The sequence below is a fragment of the Phacochoerus africanus genome, chromosome 5, assembly GCF_016906955.1.
Source record: "Phacochoerus africanus isolate WHEZ1 chromosome 5, ROS_Pafr_v1, whole genome shotgun sequence".
Classification (NCBI taxonomy): Eukaryota; Metazoa; Chordata; class Mammalia; order Artiodactyla; family Suidae; genus Phacochoerus; species Phacochoerus africanus.
Window position 1 is genome coordinate 89,916,209 of NC_062548.1, and position 19,899 is coordinate 89,936,107.

Below are 19,899 nucleotides of genomic sequence, written 5' to 3' on the forward strand. Positions count from 1 at the left end.
GACAGTCATTTCCAGGCAGAGATTCAGGAACCAAGCTTCTTCCATTTGGAGGCTCTACTTCTTGCAACTGATGACTTCTAAGGTTACTGCACTCATCTACATCAAGAGGTGAATCAGTGGTGTGAGAGAACATGAGAACTTTTTATAGGGCAGGCCAGGAAGTGGCTTACATCACTGCTTGCATTCCTTTGGCCACACTTGTGAAGAAGGCTGGAAAATAGAGTCTAGCTATGTATTCAGAAGAGCAAAGGGGTTTCATCACTAGCTAGTAGTCTCTGCCTCAATGGATAAACTAGAAAATGAGTACAGTTGATCATTGAATGGCACAGGGGTTGGGGGTGCCAATCCTCTGCCCAGTCAAAGATAATTTGGCCCTCCTTATACTTCATATCTGAGATTCCACATCCATGGATTCAAGCAATTGTGGATTATGTGGTACTGTAGTATTTACTACTAAAAAAAAAAAATTGTATATAAATGGACCCCTACAGTTCAAACCTTTCTTGTTCAAAGGTCAACTGTACATTCTTTAGTATGGCAATGGAAGTGTTCCACTGGAGCAAAGGATGGTTTTCTAACTCCCAGATTTATTTTTAGTTTCACTTGTTTTCTCTACATCTCTTCTCTTTAACATATTTCTTGTGTTTAAGGGTAAGTAGGACCCTTACTTAATTCCACATTTCCATATATTCATTTTTAATAAGAGCAAATTACTTTTCCAATGCCTGTTTATTAATTTAATGGATATATATAAGTGTTGACAGTTGTCTCATTCTAGTTTTTTACTCCTTGTCCAAGCATGGAAGAAAGAAATAAAACTATTTTTTTACACTTAAAAAAAGGGTATTAGTACTGGGTTTTGAATTTATAAGAAAAATGTGCACAGATACAGTTAGTATTTCTAATAATCAAATGAACAAAAACAGTTTAAGTGTATAATAATGGGAGAATGGCTTAGTTAAAACTATAGCACGTCTATAATCTACATACTGGAATGTTATGCAGCAATTAAATATTTAAAAAGAGATTATTATGAAATGGTGAATGTTTATAATACAGTGTTAGGGAGTTCCCATCAAGGCTCAGTGGTTAATAAAACCAACTAGTATCCATGAGGACATGGGTTCAATCCTTGGCCTTGCTCAGGGGGTTAAGGATCTGGCATTGCCAAGAGCTGTGATATAGGTTGCAGACTTGGCCAGCTTGGATCCAGCATTGCTTTGCCTCTGGCGTAGGCCAGCAGCTAATGCTCCCATTGGAGCCCTAGCCTAGGAATCTCCATATGCCCTGGATGTGGCCCTAAAAAGACAAAGACAAAAAAAGAATGAAAGAAAGAAAAAGAAAATGCAAAATATACTATCTCAATTACATAAATATATTCACACAGAGAAAAAATTACACCAAATGTCAAATGTAGTTATTCCTGGGATAGGATTAAAAGAACATTATATTCTCCTCACTGTACTTTCCAGTATCTGTAATTTATCTTTTTTTTTTTACAATGAGTTTCATATCAGATTAAAAGTTCTTTTTAAAAAATTAATAGCAAGCTCAAGAAGCCATAGTAGTCTTAGGAATATGATGGGTAATAATAGCCAAGCCATATTAAAGCTTCCTAAGCAAAAATGGATATTAAATTAAAGCTGAAGTTTTCAATCTAAAATTTGGGAGGGGGTTACCAGAATCTTCCATATGAATCTTCTTGTTCAATAGTAATAAGAGCCCACCAGTCTCATTAATGGGGACTAATTTAACAACTTGGTGAACTACATGCAGTCCATGGGACAGGACCATCAGAGCTAACCTAGTAAGGCAAAGCCAAAAAACAAAACTCAGGCCAGAGAATCAGACCTCAGTAGAGGAGGTGGGATAACAAAGCAAAACCTACTGGTATGAGAGAATCAGGGGACAGGCCAAACTTTGGCTACACAACAGCAGAGTAAAAGGTCCAGATGTTAAACAAGTGATCTAAGAGGCTAAAGCTAAAGGAGCAGTTTGGATTCAGAACAGTTAAGTGAGGATCAGGAGCAAGGATTCAGGTACCAGGAATTCAGGTTAATCTCTCACAATAGAGGTAAAAATCTAAGGAATGCCTGCAAATATCTTAACAAACAAACATCCTAGCTCAGTGTTAGCAAATCTGTGTTGCCCTTTTCCAAGAATGGCGTTTTTTAATGCCTAGATATTTAAATAGTAAAGACGATAACATTTCCTGAGCACCGTAGACTATGGCCTTATGCTGTGCTAAAAACGTTATGTGCTTTACAGATATTGTCTCATTTTATGACACAGGCTTTTCTAGCCCATTGGAAAAATGAAGAGACTGTGTCTTGGAGAAGAAACTGCCCAAGGCACATCAGTAGAAAGTGGTGTACTACAAATGTAATAAATTCATTGAGTAATAAAAATAAAATAACCCCCCCCCCCAAAAAAAAAGAAAGAAAGTGGTGGAGCCAGGTCTGTAACCCAAGTCAGTTTGACACCAAAGCTCACAGTCCTAACAACCTTATTACTGGTCAGTGGCTAATTCTACATTGCCATGGATATTTTCTGTGCTTCTTTCAAAAAACATGTCAGGCTGCTAACTCTGATGGCCTAGTGGCTAAGGATTCACCATTGTCACTGCTGTGGCTCAGATACAATCCCTGGCTCGGGAACTTCTGCATGCCACAGGTGCAGCAAAAAAAAAAAAAAAAAAAAAAAAAAATCCAAAACATGTCAATAAACCAAAAATCCTGTCTACCAGGGATGAGGCTAATAGACACCATGAGTGAGTAAACTACACTAAGGGCTTTGGCGCCTATTAAAGGAATATTACTAATACAAAATATTTATGAGCATTAATTTGGAAAATAAGGAAGTCTTCTCAGCATTCCTAACAACACAACATAAAGTCTAAAGATGACCCTTCTTCATCTCCAGCCAAGATAAATAGGGAGGAAATGAAAAATTTATACTAGAAATGGCTAAATCAGCCATGCAAGTTAGCCTGGATTTAGGAAGTGTCTAAATGGAATAAGTAAGGCATTAAGCAATTAAGATTTCCAATTAAAACTGAAAATACAACAAACAACCCTTTTATGATTTTTCTTTGGATCACTGAAATGTATCATCTTTAAACCAAACCTCTGAAGGACATTAAGCCTAAGATATAAGAAAACCTTTACAGTGAAGTAAATGTTTTTATGGAAGCATAAAAAGAATTGTGCAAAATGGAATAATGAATAAAAGTGTAAATACTCCTTTGTTCGCTTCTTAGAGATTTATGTAGAGCTGCTGAATACCAGTTGCAACCTAACATGCTCAGTATTTTTTTTTAATTTATCAAGATTTGAAAAAAAATGGAGTTCCCATCATGGCGCAGTGGTTAATGAATCCGACTAGGAACCATGAGGTTGAGGGTTTGGTCCCTGCCCTTGCTCAGTGGGTTAACGATCCGGCGTTGCCGTGAGCTGTGGTGTAGGTTGCAGACGCGGCTCGGATCCCGAGTTGCTGTGGCTCTGGCGTAGGCCGGTGGCTACAGCTCCGATTTGACCCCTAGCCTGGGAATCTCCATATGCCGAGGGAGCGGCCCAAGAAATAGCAAAAAGACTAAAAAAAAAAAAAAAAAGATTTGGCATGTTTTTTTCTGTTGAGTGAAAGCTCATGCAATTAGCTGTACAGAGAGCTACAAACACACCCAGCCACTTTACCTTAACTGTTCACCCATCATCAAGTACACACTTTCCAACGCTGGTCAAATCTAGCAGACCATTCCAAAAGTAACCATGGGGCTCCAGTACATAGAATTTACTTCCTCCTGTTCAAAAACAAAACAAAGCAAAACAGCCCCTTCAGCAGCAATTCTCATCCTTTTCCCAAGAGATGCTTTAAATACTCTGAGATGAAATTATGCAAAGAAAAGAGAAAATAAGTGATGCCATGAATGTCCCAAAATGGCAATGAGGAAGTCTCATAGCAGCCCATGATCACCTTGGAGGAGGGTAAAAATCAAACATCGGTTCGATGACACCACAGAATTTGTGTTTTGTCTTTTTAAAGGTCCAAGGGCCAAACCGAAGATTCCATTTTGAAGTCACTTTACTGATTTCAAGATACACGTTATATCCTATGAGTGTGCTTGAAGGACAGTGGGTTAAGTTTTGACGTCAAATAAATCAAACTAGAGGATAAATAAAAATCAAGAAATGAAAAATTATGTAACACAAAGCTATTTAACTCTGCCAGATGCTTCTGTAGCAAATAAGGGATCCCAGCAAAACAAATGCATGCCCCGTTATCTTCTCAATAGCTTCGATAATGAGGTATTTGGTATGGAAGCAAGCTTGGGCCCTAGATCATGACAGTTTTATTGCCCTTGGTCAAAGTTTTCAACAGCACTGGGGCAGGCATGACTAGGCAGCTAGATTACACATTCTGACTTTCCTCTTACAGATACACAATATTTACTTTACAGCATGAGCCAATAACCAGCTGGCCAATTAGGCCACAGATTCTTTGCACCTCATGAAAGCTAAGCAAAGACTGAGTAAAAGAAATCTCGGAAACGCACGCAGACTGGACTTTCCTTTAATATGTCTTCATATAATCTCCACAAAAAAGAATGTCAACAACCAATAATCTACTTTAGTGTAAAACTGAGTGTCTTTCAAAAGGAAATTTCTAGTTCTTTGGGTTTATGGAGACCCACATTCTGGAGGTAGATAGGATTAAACTGCAGAAAAAGAAGCAGTTTTATAAGAACTTTCCTGAACTCCTCTAACTCCTTTGTTATCTGGGTCATTCAAATCCCTCCACAATCAGTTTTCCAACTTTTTTTTTTTTTTGTCTTTTCTAGGGCCACACCCACGGCATGTGGAGGTTCCCAGGCTAGGGGTCTAATCAGAGCTGTAGCCGCCGGCCTATGCCAAATCCACAGCAACACCATATCTGAGGCACGTCTGCGACCTACACCACAGCTCAGGGCAACTCCAGATCCTTAACCCACTGAGTGAGGCCAGGAATCGAACCCACAACCTCATGGTTCCTAGTCAGATTCGTTAACCACTGTGCCACCAAGGGAATTCCAGTTTTCCCAACTTTTTTAAACCAATATTTCCTTCAATGAGTTCTCTCTTGTAGCCATATTGATTTTCTCATGGTCTCCTGAACATGCAATGTGTATTCCTACCTCATTATGTCTTCTCAAACCATTAACCTTCACTTAGAATGTCGTAATTCCTTCCTCCCTATCTCTCCTTCCCCATGAGGGATCCTATACCTCCATCTAGACCCAGCTCAAACATCACCTCCTCCATAAAGAACTCTTAGCCACCATTTCTCTCTTCTCTAAACTCCTTAGCATTAACTCTTTATATGTTTATTTGATACTTATACTGCTGCATAACCAGTCTCATACCATTATATAATGTTTCCTCTATGAGATTTTTGCCCTCCCCCTAAATTGCCCAGTCACCTGTAGGCCATTTCTACTTGAGTGGCTGCCATACTGCAAATTCAACAAACCACCAAAACTATATTCTTCTTAAATTTCCATTACTAGCACCATCACTCAATCAGGCTCAAAAACTTGGAATTATCTTTCAGTCTCCTTCTTCTTCCATACATCCCATATTTAATTAGTCACCAGGGCCTATGAATTCTAGCATTGTCATATCTCTTGCAAATAACCACTTGCCTTTTCCATTTCCACTGCCAATACCCTCGATCAGGCCTTTATTTCCTCACCTGGAGTATTTAAAATTTCTCGCTGTCCTCTCTGTCTCCAATTTCTCCACCTTTAATCCAATCTAAACACTTCAGTAAGATTAATCTTCCTAAGTACAGCTCCAAATCACATTATTTCTCCATGTAAATATCTTCAATGGCATCTCTTGGCCTAATAAGGTTTAATTTAGGAGTTTACCCCAAGAGCATTCAATAATAAATTTTCTGCACTAAATTTTTATCTCAGAATTTGTTTTCAGGGATCCAACCTAAGACATCCAAATACCTCTCATATCTTTCATTCCTGTCCTTCATATATTCTACATATCAGTCAAAATGGGGGAATCTGCCATCCTTAAAGACACCCCATGTGCTATCACTAACTCATTCATCCACAAAGTATGGATGAATACTAAATATCTAAAATGTTCCAGATTCTATAACAGCTATTGACCAAACTAAAGGAATATAGACAAGTAAGCAGACCATTAGAATACCATTGCATGAACAATGATTTCCCAGCTGAAACCAAAGGAAGAATGAAGGAGAAAAGAGTGTTAGATAGGAAACAGTGTACACAAAGTTCTTGGAAATGGGAAAACTCACCTGGCAAGTCTGTAAATTGCAAGAGCACTTCAAAACGGCTGAAGCTCAGAGAGCCTGAGTTGTGCTAGCAAGAGATGAGGCAAGAAAGGCTGGCAGGGCCAGAACAAGAAAGATGAGGAGCCTTACTTAGGGATCTAGAGACTATCCTTAGGGCAACAGGGAGATATTTGAGGGCTTTAAGGTAAGAAAAAACATGATCACATTTGTGTTTTAGAAAGATTCCTCTTGGAGTTCCCCTTGCAGCTCAGCGGTTAACGAATCTGACTAGTATCCATGAGGACATGGGTTTGTTCCCTTGCCTTGCTCAGTGGATTAAGGATCCAGCATTGCCATGAGCTGTGGTGTAGGTCACAGATGCAGCTCAGATCCTGCATTGCTCTGGCAGTGTTATAGGTTGGCACCTGTAGCTCCGATTTGACCCCTAGCCTGGGAACCTCCATATGCTGCAGGTTCAGCCCTAAAAAGACAAAAGACAACAAAATAAATAAATAAATAAATAAATAAATAAAGTGGTTTCTGTTAAAAAAAAAACAAAGAAAGAAAAGAAAGATTCCTCTGCATACAATGTAGGGAAAGAATTAGCTGGAGGAAAGATCGAAGGCAGATGGCTACCTCAATCATCCAAAAAAAAGATGATGGAGAGCTGACCCAAAAAGGTGACAATGGAGACAGACAGACCTGGACAGACTCAGGACTCAGGAGATATTAAGAAACCAAAGGGCATGATGATGCATCATATGGAGGGTGTTAGGGAGAAGTCAAAGATTATACCATGTTTCTGACTTGAATAATTAGAGGTACATCATCCACTGACATAGGAAATACTGAGGAAGATGCAGAACTGGGGAAAAGATAAAGAGTTCAGTTTTGGACATGCTGGACTCAAGGTATCCATGTAAGAGTTGGATATGTGATTGTGAACTGAAGACAGTTAGCTATATGGGTCTGGCCTTCAAGACAGCAGTCTGGCTAGAGACATAAGTGAGGCATCATCAGCATACATATGGTCATAGAAACCTGGGATGAGACTGAAAAAAAGCTGTTAGAAAAGCAGGAAGAAACTCAGGGGAGTGTGGTTTCATAAATTCAAGAGAGCACTTCAAAAGGAAGCAAAGGGTAACAGCGTCAAATATTGTTCAGGCCAAATAAAATAAGGACCAACAAGACTGTCCACTAATTGTAAACACCTCTGTGCCTTTGCTCAACCAGAAACCATAGAAACATTTCCCATCTTTCTTTCCAAGATGGTCTAAAATTGCCTCATATTTGCACAGTGATTTACTGAACATCATTACATGTTACCACATTTACTGACTGTAAGATTTTGAGGGTTAAAACCACCCCATGTATCTTGGCATCCCTCTCAGCTCATTAAAAATGTGGATGCCGTAGGTTCCAAATTTGCCAAATTTGCATAGAAATTTGAATGAAAGAAGAAGATGGCAAGAGCTGCTCCACAGTCCAGGACTATTGCTTGTCCCTGTCGTCCCTTGTCTTAGTCTCACAACTAAGACAAGTCTGTGTCCGTGTGAGAAGAGTTGTGAAGACCTTCCCTAGACTATTTCAAAAAGAACACCAGACAATTCATCGTTATGTGCAAACTTAATGAAACGACGGTGACAAGGCCATCCTTCCTTTTCACCACAAAATTAACCTCATGGACCAGCAGTTTAATGCCAGCCCCCCGGAGCAAAGTGCCCACATCTCCCTGGACCTTGATTGCCCTCATTCACCCTCAAAGGGAGGCCATGAGCAGCCACTGATAAGGAGACATTCATCTTCTGACTGTTCTTTTTTCTGGAGGGCAAACGTTTAAAAGGAAAACCTATTTGAATAGGTGCAACTGCCAACTTCACTTACTCCTTCATAGTTAATGAGCCTATTTTGTTTTATGGGTGCTTCAAAAGAGCTGACAGGAAGGAGATGGCTCTGAATGGAAAACACGAAGTAACTTGCTAAGTCCTCATTGTGAGGTTGAGGGCTTGCCTTGTCCTGCCCTCACAGATTTACATTTCAATGATTCCCTTTTCAAATACAGATCAAAACCCAAAGGAGAAAAGAATCCTTACTCTCCTCCAAAATGTCAACATGGAAGAATATTTCAAGGCAGCTTGAGGGAGATGCAGCTGCCAACACAGTAACTGTTAAAGCAGTAGTGATACGGTACATTTTTTTAAGACATTCTGCCCAAATCTCCAAAACTTGCTGCTCAGCAAGTTGCCCTCCCCCTCCCCCCACAACATTCCTCTTAAGTTCTTGAGAGGCTCTGGCATTTAGAACACTGGCAAACATTTACTCAGTGCCTCAAAGGGCACCTCCAAAATGGCTGGGTCCTTAATAGTGACACACCACACTGGTAGTCCTTTAAGCAGTAGCTTTTTATAAATGGAAAGAGGACAGAGCAGTGAAGATGAAAATTAAAAGTAAACATCCCCAGCTCTGTCCAGATTATGTTGCCTAAAGAAACTAGTTCAGTAAAACATTAGTGTGATATTAAGCACCATAGGAATTTGGGTAGCCCCTATTTTCATCAAGCTATTTTGTCATTCAGCAGTGCCTCCATATTAAGATTTCACAAAATAAGCAAATTTCACTTCTGAATGTCTTTATCCCTAGCACTGTGGTTTCTACTGAAACTCTGAGTGGGTTAAAAACAGATGATCCACTTTACACTGGTCCATCCTACAGATGACCAAGCATGCATGGCATCATTAAAGTGGGACCAGCTATGTAATGACAGCATTTCAAACAGGAGAAAGCGTATTATAAATCTGAAGCTTAGGAAGGAAATTAGAGATTTAATCAGCATTTTATAGGACTTAAAAAAAAATTTTAACAAGCTGAGACATGAGAGGAAGTGTTTTACTAAGGTCACATAGTTACAACTACTGTCTCAGAACTGGTTTTATTCTCCAGTGTTCCCACTCGTTTAATACCTGTAATATTAGATTCCTATCACAATATAATACATTTTATAATCTTAATAACCACACAGAGCACATAGCTGACTAGGAGGCCTTCAGGAATAACATAGATATAGAGATTAAGAACAATTCAGGTAGGAAACAATATTTTGCAAACAGCAACTATATATTAAATTGAGAAGAAGGCTATTTGTAATAGGCCAGAAAATTTTCACCTCTAGCTAGTAAAATAATAATAGTAATAACAACAACAAAACGGCAGAATTTTTTAGGTGCATTAACACATCTAATTCTAACAAGAGTCGTAAGAATTAGGACTATTTTTGATAGGGAGAGAGTAGGATAGTTACACAGGTGGTTGTAGGAGTCCCAGTAGGGGACCACAGATAGAGAGGGAAACCTAGGGAACTTTGGGAGACCACTGTAAATTAATAATTGCTCAAGAAAGCCATCAGAAAGAAGCAGGCTTACTTAACTATAAAACCATGAATAAAAGGACAAGATATGCCCCTGGTTATTAAGTGAAAGATAAAATGAGGCCTGCATTCAAGTTCAGCAAGACAATGACCCTTAAGACCAAGGATAGGAGTTTTAGGGAAAGGTAACATTCCAAATAAGGAGACCTTTATTATATGGAAACCTGAGATGATTTAACATATTTTAGCATATGTTACCACCCTTCTGCTGATTTGAATAAGCACCAGGACAGTCCTAGTTTGACCTCATAGGGTCAAATACTCTCTTATGGGATACAAAGGAGGAGCTAATGATGTAAGCCTACTGGAAGAAAGAGGAAGAGGCAGTCTTTTCCCACTCCCCACTTTCCTTGGATTGTAAAAATGTAGCCCACCTAATCCTCAGGGCAATGCTTCTTTGCCTGCCTGCTTCTATCTCTCACAAGCATCTTATCTTAATAAATCTATTTCATGCCTGTCACTTTGTCTCTAACTGAATTCCTTCTGGGCTGAGACGCAAAGAACCTGAACTAAGCCCAGCCAACAGGTGAGCAATTCTAATTTTAAAAACTCTGGGTTCAATCCCAATCTGGCTTCTGGCTGGGTTGAGTCAGAAGTGTTGTCTGTTTCATTATCCCCATTTTAGAAGTGAGGAAACCAGGGCTAAAGAGGTTAAATAATTTTCCCAATTGTTCACAGGTTCTGTGGCTAATAGGTCTAAATCCTTGCTTTCTCACTTAAGTTGTCAGGCTCCAGAGGCTACCCTCTTAACCACTATGCTGTACTGACCAGGCTTAATATATATGACTAGAAACAACATGCATGAGATTGATTTGATTTGCAAACAGATTCCCCAGAGCCTAAAAACAAGAGTTTTATTCTACATACAAAATTTAAGATTATTCTTCTTTTATAGTAGGTCTTGGAACTGTTGATCTAAAACAGTAAAATAATTCAACATCTCACAATTTTCAAGCAGTCCTTCCCACTGATGTGTTGCACTTCATTTCACTTGATAATTTTTACAATGAATTAATATAAGATTGCACTCAATTTAAGAACTACACCTATGTGTTTATTTTACTATTTTTCAAGAACTTAACTTTCAACAACTTTTTTTTTCTCTAAAAGATTGCTTTTTTTAAACTAAAGAGCTAGCATCTGTACCTTTTGGTCATTATTCAACTGGTTCCAGTTCTAGTTTGACCACATTTTTTTTTTTTAATGGCCATACCTGCAGCATATGGAAGTTCTCATGCCAGGGATTGAATCCGAGTTGCAGCTGCAGTAACACCGGATCCTTTAACCCACTGTGCCAGGCTAGGGATCAAACCCACACCTCTGTAGTGACCCGAGACTCTGCAATCAAATTCTTAACCCACTGTGCCACAGTGGGATTTCCTGACCACATTTTTGTAGAGAAAGACACATTTTAGTGAAGTAAATTTCACTAAATTGTTATAATTCTTTGACCAAGTTTCTATATACACTTATAGTATTTCTAATTTTTTGTATTTTATTTTTATTTTCTATACAATTTTCAACACAATCAACTCTTTTGTGGGTAAATTTTGCAATAAGATTTTTATCATTTCTATATCAAATGTTACTGATTATAACTTCCATCATTTTGAATCTTGTTTTTGTGACTATCTTTTCATACTAAGTAAAATTTTGCTATCTAAATTTTGTCAGTAATATTTTATACTTCTGTTAAGTTTGGTAAATGACACATTTTATCACATGAAGTTTTAATAATTGTCATTATTATTTCTTATTGATTCTTTTACATTTAATATTCATTATAATCTTGATTTAAAATAACTGTCAGTTCATGATAATATTATGAGTAACTACTCTCAGATAATCCATGATTGACCTATTATTAAGGATTGGTCAGTTGTAAGATTTGTATGCTTCTAATCACTTTTGTATTCCATGCACTGTCAATATAATTGATTGGATTATCTTGGTCAAGCTACTTAACCTGTTTCTGTTTTCTAATTTATAAAATCAGAATTATAATATTACATACCTTTAAATTACTAAATTTTAAGAGAAAATACCTGTACACCACCTAAAACAGAGCCTGGCACCTAGGAATCACTCAACAAATATAGCTATCCCACTTTTTACTACTGTTATTAGTGGTAGGTAAAAGAGTACATAGCAGGGTCAAAATGTCCTTGATATCAATATGATAGAGTCAAAATGGCAAGATCAAAACAGCAAAATCAAAAGGTGAGAACAAAATATCCCACCTTACTTACACATAGTAACTAACTCATTTGCAAGTCCACCCTGAAAGAAGAAACTTTCACTATTACATTCTCTGTCATAATATAGCAACCATTATACTCTTTTAGGAATAATTCTATACTAAATTCATTTAGGTAAAAATATAATCCAACACTATGTAATTCATAGCAAAGAACCACTACCTCCTGTGTCTTTTTTTTTTTTTCTGTAATGCCTGCTCTTGGTTCCTAAAAATTACGATATTTATGTTAACTTGCTTCACAATCCGCCTTCTCAATATATTTTCACATTTACTGCTTCAATTGAGCATTAAAAATCACAAGGGAAACAGTTTGGAGATAACTTAGAAATCTATACATAGAACTTCCATATGACCCCACAATCCCACTCTTGGGCATCTATCCGGACAAAACTCTACTTAAAAGAGGCACGTGCACCCGCATGTTCATTGCAGCACTATTCACAATAGCCAAGACATGGAAACAACCCAAATGTCCATCGACAGATGACTGGATTCGGAAGAGGTGGTATATATACACAATGGAATACTACTCAGCCATAAAAAAGAATGACATCGTGCCATTTGCAGCAACATGGATGGAGCTAGAGAATCTCATACTAAGTGAAATGAGCCAGAAAGACAAAGACAAATACCATATGATATCACTTATAACTGGAATCTAATATCCAGCACAAATGAACATCTCCACAGAAAAGAAAATCATGGACTTGGAGAAGAGACTTGTGGCTGCCTGATAGGAGGGGGAGGGAGTGGGAGGGATCAGGAGCTTGGGCTTATCAGACACAACTTAGAATAGAGTTACAAGGAGATCCTGCTGAATAGCATTGAGAACTTTGTCTAGATACTCATGTTGCAACAAAAGAAAGGCTGGGGGAAAAATGTAATCGTAATGAATACATATAAGGATAACCTGACCCCCTTGCTGTACAGTGGGAAAATAAAAAAAATAAATAAATAAAAATAAAAAAAATAAAAAGCAAAAAAAAAAAAAATCACCCAGGAAATTTGATTATGGCATTATACAGATATGATAGCTGGGCCTTAGAAAATGAAAGATTTGTCCAGCAACCTAGGAGGTGAGCCGAAATATAAGTAAACCCTTTGACAATATATCTCAAACATTAACCTGATAATTAAAGCCAGACAAAGACATCACAAGAAAAGGAAACTATAGGCCAATATCTCTGATAATTTCGATGCAAAAATCCTTAGTGAAATACTAGCTAACCAAATCCAGTAACACATTAAAAGGATGATACAGGAGTTCCCTGGTGGCCTAACAGTTAAGAATTTGGCAGTTGCTACTGCTGTGGCTCAGGTTGGATCCTGCTCTGGAATTTCGACATGCAATAGGTATGGCCAGAAAAAAGGATGATACAACATGGCCAGGTGGGATTTAACCCTAGGGTGCAAGAATGGTCCAATATATGAAAATCAATTACTATGATATACACATCAACAGAATAAAGAATAAAAATCATATGATGCATAAAGAGTGTGTGACATTAAACACACTTGTATGATAAAAAAAAAAAAAACTCAACAAACTAGGAATGGAAGGAAAATACCCTTACATAATAAAGACCATATGTGAAAACCTCATAGCTAGCATCATAGCCAATGGTGAAAAACTAAAATTTCTTCCTCTAAAATCAAGGATGCCCACTCTCACTACTTCTTGTTAATGTGGTACTGGGAGTCCCAGAGCAATCAGACAAGAGAAAGAAACAAAAGACATTCAAATTGGAAAGGAAGAATTTAAATTGTTTGCAAATGACATGATTTTATATAAAGAAAGTCCTAGACCCCATTTAAAAAAATATTAGAATAAAAGAGTTCAGTAAAATTGCAGGATACAAAATAAACATGCAAAAACCAATTGCAAATTTTTATACACTAACAATGAATTAACTAGAAAGGAAGGAAAACAATCCCATTCACACTAGTATCAAAAAGAACAAAATGCTTAGAAATGAACTAAAGAGATCAAAGATTCATATACTGAAAGCTATAACACATTATGAAGGAAATTAATCATGACAAAAACAATGAAAAGACATCCTCTGTTTGTGGATTAGAAACCTTAATATTGTTAAAATGTCTGTACCCAAAGTGATGTACAGATTAAATGTAATCCCTATCAAAATCCCAAAGACATATTTTTATAGAAATAGAAAAAAATAATTCTACAATTATATGGAACCACAAAAGATCTCAAAAAGCCAAGTCAATTCTGAGAAATGACGAAGCTAGAAGCATCACATTTTCTGATTTCAAAATATATTGTTAATACATTTTAAACAGGATAGGGAGTTCCCATCATGGCGCAGCAGAAACGAATCCAGCTAGGAACCATGAGGTTGCAGGTTCGATCCCTAGCTTTGCTCAGTGGGTTAAGAATCTGGCATTTCTGTGCCTGTGGCATAGGCTGGCAGCTGCAGCTCTGATTAGACCCCTAGCCTGGGAACATCCATATGCCGTGGGTGCGGCTGACAAAAGACAAAAAAAATAAAAACAATAAACAGTATAGAACGAACATGAAAACAGACATACAGACCAATGCAACAGACTAGAGCCCAGGAATAAATCTACACATACATAGTCAACGCATCTTCAACTAGGATTCCAAGAATACACAATGTGGAGAGGATAGTCTTTTCAACAAATGATTTTGGGAAACTGGATATCCACATGAAAAGAATGAAATCAGACCCTTACTTATACCATAAACAAAACCCAACTCAAATATAAGTCCTGAAACAGTAAAACTCCGAAGAAACATAGGGAAAAAGCTTCATGACATTGGCCTTGGCAATGAGTTCATGGACATGACACCAAAAGCACAGACAAAAACAAAAAGTAAAAAGTGGGACTACATCAAATTAAAAAGCTTCTGCACAGCAAAGGACATAATCAACAGAGTGAAACGGAACCTATGGAATGGTAGAAAATATTTGCAAGTCAAATATCCGATAGAGGGTTAATCTCCAAGATATACAAGGAACTCCCACAATTAACAAAAACAAAAAAACCTCAAAGACCTACTAATCTGATTTCAACAATGGGCTAAGGACTTGAATAGACACTTCTTCAAAGACATACAAATGGCCAACAGGTATATGGAAAAAGTGCTTATTGTCACTGATCATCAGAGAAATACAAATCAAAATCATGAGATACCATCTCATACCTGTCAGAATGGCTATTATGAAAAAAACAAGAGGGGATAAGCATTGGCAATCATATAGAGAAATTGAAACACCTGAACACTATGGAGGGAATGCAAAATGGTACAGATACTATGGGAAATATTATGGAAATTTCTCAAAAATTAAAAATAGAACTACTTTATGATTCTGCAATCCCACTTCCGGGTATATATCCAAAAGAATTGAAATTTAGATCTCAAAGAGGTATTAGATCTCCCATATTCATTGAGAAACTATTCACAATAACAAAAAGGTAGAAATAACCTAAATGTCCAATGACAAAAGAATAGATTTTTTAAAAATGCAGTATGTACATACAATGGAATATTATTCAGTCCAAAAAGGGAAATTCTGGAGTTCCCCTGTGCTTCAGTGGTAACAAACCAAACTAGTATCCATGAGGATGTGAGTTCAATCCCTGGCCTTGCTCAGTGGATTAAGGATCCAGTATTGCCATGAGCTGCAGTGCAGGCTGCAGATGTGGCTCAGATCCCGCATTGTATGGCTGTGGTGTAGGCCGGCAGCTACAGCTCTGATTCAACCTGTAGCCTGGAAACTTTCAGATGCCACAAGCACAGTCCTAAAAAGACAAAATTAATAAACAAAATAAAATAGGGAAATTCTGCAATATTTGACAACATGGTGGACCTTGAGGACATTATACTAAATGAAATAAGCCAGACATAGAACAACAAATACTTCATGATATGAGATATCTAAAATAGTCAAGTTCATAAAATCGAAGGCTGTAATGGTGGTTACCAGGGGCTGAAGGAAGGAGGAAATGAGGAGTTATTAGTCAACAGTCAGAAAGTTTTAGTTAAAATGAATAAGTTCCAGAGATCTGCTGTATAATATTTTCGTCTATAGTTAACAACAATGCATCACAAATTTGATGTGTTAAGAGGAGAGATCTCATGTTAAGTATTCTTATACTAATAAAAGAAAATATATATATCCTAGTTTTAAATGTTTGAGGCCCTCTAATAATTCACAGGATGCTTATTATACCAAAATAAGCATTTTCAACGTGTAAGTCTGATCACCTCTCCCAACCTATCCCCAAAGCTTTTCAATGGCTTCCCACTGTTCATGGGATTAAAGATCAAAATCATACATAACATGGCCTTTGAGCCCTGGGTGATCTGGGCTCTGCTGCCCATCTTCATATTTCCCCCTCCTGCTGCCTCATCCTCACTCTATTCCAGCTGTCCTGGCCAGCTCTCCTCACCCCATCCCTCCTATCACAGAGCTTTGGCCCTTAGCCACTGTCTCTAGGGAGAGGCTCACCCAACACTTCAACCAAGAAACTCCTCTTCTTTCTTCAGATTTCCTCCCAGCTCACAACTATGTCAAACCCACCTATTTTATGTGCTAAAAGCTCCATATACTTCCCTTTTTTAACTCTTATTATCTATATCATTTTAAATGAATGTGCACAATTATCTGATTACTGTCTGTCTCTCCTATTGGATTCTAAACTCCATGAGGGTGGGAGCCCCCATACTGGGCTTTACTCACTATTGTTCACCATTGTTTAACAGTGTGCCTGGAACACAATAGGTATACTAGGAAACAAACAAATGAGCAGCCTCAATAAAGTAAGCAGATTTGAATTTATACTTATCACTTGTGACATATAACTCTGTGTAGTCTCCCTTTGTAATTGTTCCCATACTGGACAAGTTCCATAGAGGAAGCAGCTTTTTCACTCCAAATAAATCCCTCACTACAGAAATCCAAGGGGAGATCCTAGAGCACTTTAGCTATCAGTGACTTCTACCTCCCCTGAGAGGGTTTTAAGTTATGCATAGGCGGGAAAAGCTAGGGTGTGCCAGAGAAAGACCTGTTAACTGACCTAGGACTTATTCTCTCCACAGTTACTCTCCCTTCTAAGAGTCAGTGTCTTCTCAGGTATTCTTAGGATTTCTGACCAACTGACAATATTGATCTTTTGGCCTCTCTGAAAAGAGCGCATATTTTTTTATGGGTTGAAAAGTGTTTTGTCTGTTTTCCAGCTCGCTATAACTTAACTTCAAACTATAAGATTTGAGGGAAGGAGTGCCCTTTGTGTTGCAGCAGAAACATATCTGACTAGGAACCATGAGGTTTCGAGTTTGATCCCTGGCCTCGATCAGTGCGTTAAGGATCCGGCGTTGCTGTGAGCTATGGTGTAGGTCACAGACATGGCTCAGATCCTGCATTGCTGTGGCTGTGGCATAGGGCAGCAGCTGTAGCTCCGATTTGATCCCTTGCCTGGGAACCTCCATATGCTGCAGGTGCAGCCCTAAGTAAGCAAAAAAAAAAAAAAAAGATTTGAGGGAAAATCTAAATGCACAAAAAAAATTGGTCTGAGCCACAAGTTCCAAGAGCATCTTTTCATGGAATCATAACATCCTAAGTGTGGAAGGACCTAAGAGAGCACATAAGCCATCACCTTTCAACATTTCACACCTGAGAGAGAGAGAGAGAGAGTCATGGCAGGCCTCTCTCTCTCTCTCTCCTCCCCCTCTCAATTTTATTACAGTATACTTGATTTATAATATTGTATTAGTTTCAGGTAAGTGAATAAGTTATATATATATAAATATATCCATTCTTTATTTCCATATAGGTTATTAAAAACAATTGAGTAGATTTGCCTATGCTATAAAGTAGGTTCTTGTTAATCATCTATTATATAGCAGTTTGTTTATGAGGCTTCTCCCTTGAGTATTCCCTTGAGCTAGGGCAATATGTCCCATAGAGTTTAAGAGGACTTGTCATAGAACTTCATGAAAATTCTGTGACAAAAGAGCAAAGAAGGTTGTATCTCTCTACAAAAAAATGTAGAGAAATAGGAAAGATGGTTCAGAAAAGGGAGGATATGTGGGAACAGGGGTTGGGAATGAATAACAGGAAAAAGAATAATTAGGCAAAATACTATTTTTTTTTTAAATCTGGAAACATGCTCAAATTGAGATATCCCAGGATATGAGTCAGAAGAGACTTGGCTTAAAAAAAAAAAAAAGATAACTAAAAAAAATTAGGAAAATGAAGATGGCTTTGCTGTTTTTGTTGTTGTTCTCTCATAAACACAAGTTTAAAGTTACTAAACAAGACAAAAATTAGAGTTGTTATAATGTATTCTATGTGTAGGGAACTAAATTTTTGAGGTAATATATGATCATCCAAAGGATAATGAAGATCAGATGAAAAGATTCAAAATGCAAAATAAAGCGTACCTTATATATTTCGGGTTTTTTTTTAAGTAATCACATTGAACAGCTAAGACCTCTTCCAAAATGTTTAACTTTCCTTCTCTTCATCAGCTTCCTCACAGTGTGTTCACCCACATACCCTGATGTTAGTGGCACATAAATCAAACTTTTCATAAAAATCAGAAATAAAAAAATATATGAGCACAGGAGGTTCCTGATATTGGCAAGACTGCAATCCACATATAGTCCTGGGCCTGATCCACTAACATTAAGAGGCCTGTTTGTTTCTAGTTAGTGATGAAGAAGGTTCTACCAGCCTTAGTTTACAGGTACTAATGTATCTCCATAAGGAGAAAGATGTCTCCAACAAATTATTTCAGAATTGTCATGAGACATTGCTTCAAGGTGTGTAAACTCTTCCTCACCAGTGGTTTGCAAAAAGCCAATGAATAAATTGTCATAAGATTTTAAAATTCTGGTTCAATGTTATTTTTTACAAACAAGTATAAGGCTTAAGAAAGGATGTACCATTCACAAGTGTGAAATCTATAGCAGGGACACCATCTCTTAAGACAAGACACTTGGATGCAATACAGGACACTCTGTACCTCGGGAAGATCTAGTGTGATCAACAATAAAGCAAATAAGGATTCTGTCAAAACAAATTCACTCTTTGAAAGGGACAAGCTGCAGATCATATAGAATAATCTTAGCTAAAAAAAAAAAAAAAAAATGTCCAAAAGGAGGCACAGTAAATCCCTTTCTGCCAAAGGCTGACTCCCTGGGAGGGGCTCCCAGAGCAGTCTTCAAGTCTGTTGACTTGTTTTTTCAAGCTGTTAATGTAACTCACAGCTACATTGGTTTGTTTTGTTGTTGTGACATGGTCTCCATAGATGTGCACTGAAATTGTGCCCAGCTGCACTGAAGCCAAGAACCATGCAATCTGGAGGTTGTGCAAGCAAGATTACAAGGCTCCAAGGTATCCAGTGCCTGCGCTGCTCATCTCTTCCACTTACCTCGAAGTTTGGCTTGTCCAGCCTGGGCAACGGAAGGCTGCACTGGGACCAGATCCAAATGCTTTAGGAAAGTGGCTACATTTGCAGGGAAGGAAGAGAACTTTATCTTCACATTAGGGCTTTATTTGCATGCCTAGGGAATGGTCAGTGATAACCAGGACCGGTTTAATGCCTGTTTGTTTTTAGTTTTCCTTCTTCATTTCTGTATGGAGCCCAACTTGCTCATCTTTATTCCTCTTGGGAATCCATTACCCTCATGTTTTCTTCACCCACTGTCCATCTTAGGAGATGCATTTGCAAGAAGTAATTTGATCAGCTCAATCACAACAGTCTTAGCAAATAAAAATACAGGACATCCAGTTAAATATGAACTTCACATAAATAACAAATAATTATTTTTTAGAGTAACTATGTCTCATGCCACATTTGAGACATACTTATATTTAAATTACTCATTGTTCATTTGAAATTCAAATTTAACTAGTCATCCTATATGTGCTGC

The 19,899-nt window shown here is 37.8% G+C and overlaps 1 long non-coding RNA gene across 1 annotated transcript in view; it reads right to left on the reverse strand.

The window, feature by feature from the left end:
- The window catches only part of LOC125128052 (uncharacterized), a 361,128-nt gene that overhangs the window by 266,648 nt on the left and 74,581 nt on the right, over positions 1–19,899 (reverse strand). Inside the window, exon 2 of the long non-coding RNA XR_007135124.1 lies at positions 3,693–3,799. This is a non-coding gene — a long non-coding RNA (uncharacterized LOC125128052). The remainder of the gene's footprint in view (positions 1–3,692; positions 3,800–19,899) is intronic.